A 2,021-nucleotide genomic window follows, 5' to 3' on the forward strand; every position below is an offset into this window, starting at 1 on the left:
CAATTTCTGTCTACCAAATCCACTCACAAATTTTTGGTCAGCGCGAGGCTAATGTAGAAGACCCTTGCCCAAGGTGTCAAGTAGTGGGACTGAACCCAGAGCCATGTTGTGGTAAACAAGATATAGATATAGATCTCTAAATAACAAGTCCTTTGAACATGTGCAAATGAAACAGTTTTGCGCTGTGATGAATGATATTGAGTTTAGTGTTTCTGTGAATATTCCACAGCTGCAAATATTCCGCTTCACATCTTGCTGATTGGGCGGAATAATTAACCAAAAGCCACATACGAAATACGTAAGCGTCATTATAATAATGATGGAGACAATATTGCAAGAGTTTAAACAATAATGTAAAATTTATGTGCGACGTTCAATCATAGAACCTGACAAATCAGATTACCAATCGAGGTAAATACGGCCGGAGGCCTTAGAATATTTCTTGAAAATATTATCTTATTTTATTTGTCCTAGTTTATTCCTTTAATATTTTAATATTTCATTTTAACACAATCTTTCTACTTTCAACCAATATATGGGAGCTATTACACTCTTATCGTTGTTTTAATACTCTCACGGCCATTGGTATTATTGTTTCTGCTATTATATGGAAGATTATCGCATGGTGATTTTGTCAATATTATTGGTATTGATATCATTCATATTGTTGTTGATGATGCTGATACCGTTCATCATAATTGTTTTGGTATAACACATTAATCTTCAAGTTCACTAATTCTCTAAAATGATTCCCCCATTCATCCACATTTATGAAAAGCCCATATCAAATGTCAACACATTGGCTGGAGAATATCTGACTTCTATATAATGCTAATATTGTAATGGGGACGGACCTGTGTTTGAGAATGTCTCTCTTCCAAATTTAGCAATATACTACTACTACTACTACTACTACTACTACTACTACTACTACTATTACTACTACTACTACTACTACTACTGTTGCTGATGCTGCTATAAATCCCTCGGTTGGTCCCATCACCTTGTAACCTTCCTTCAACTATTCAACTTAAACATCGCAATCTGCATCACCTTCCCTATAAAATAGCCATTCTTAAAATGGTCAGCTTGTTATTTTCAGCAATGGCTCACACGGAAGTAGCATAGATTTTCTTAGGCTGTTCAATTTACCCGAATTGATAAATTGAGTAAAAGTATGAATAATATACCTATAATGATTACTGGAAACAGTTGTAAGACAGGTTTGCTCTAATAAAGAAATTATATGTTATGATCAATATTTTTAACTTATATATATATATATATATATATATATTCTGCATATATTCATATAATAACGCAGTGTGCACAAATAACCATCAATATTTAATATTTTAAAAGATATGCGTATACGTACTAATGGAAGGGATTAAGATGAAGCATAGTTTCGCATCTTACGAGTAAAGCGTATATTATATATTTAAATGGATGTATACATTCCTCTTCTTCATATATCTTGGTTTAAAACCCGCTTTATTACATTTAGGAGCACCATTCTAATGCAATGTATATAACATATTCAATGTGGGCCCATAAAAGGCGCTTCTATTTACGATAGAGAAACACTAAATCAATTGGGAGCATGAGTGCAGCGATTATGTAAATATTCTCGTTGCAAATATATTTAATTACACACGCGAATATGAACATCTACCGATTTATCCGTCCTGTGCAAAATTCATCCCGAGCCGGATTGTCTGAATACTAATTATTTTTCTTTCCGTCAAAAACGGATTAATGAATAAAATTCGGCATTCTCTTTGTATTTAATACTTCGGCTCAATTATATGGGATACATAACTTTCTACGGTACCTCTTTTATCGATCACTATTAATAGATCAGTCCAATAAAATTACTTTTACGAGATCAACCACTTTCAGCTATTTACAGAAATTTACATTCTTATACAAAATTAGAAACACTGAAATATATTCAGGGACATCACCACTCACGAATTCGTATACGTTGTGTGTACCTGTGTGTGAGTGTGTGTTAATAT

This window comes from Octopus bimaculoides, chromosome 3, assembly GCF_001194135.2.
Source record: "Octopus bimaculoides isolate UCB-OBI-ISO-001 chromosome 3, ASM119413v2, whole genome shotgun sequence".
Taxonomy (NCBI): Eukaryota; Metazoa; Mollusca; class Cephalopoda; order Octopoda; family Octopodidae; genus Octopus; species Octopus bimaculoides.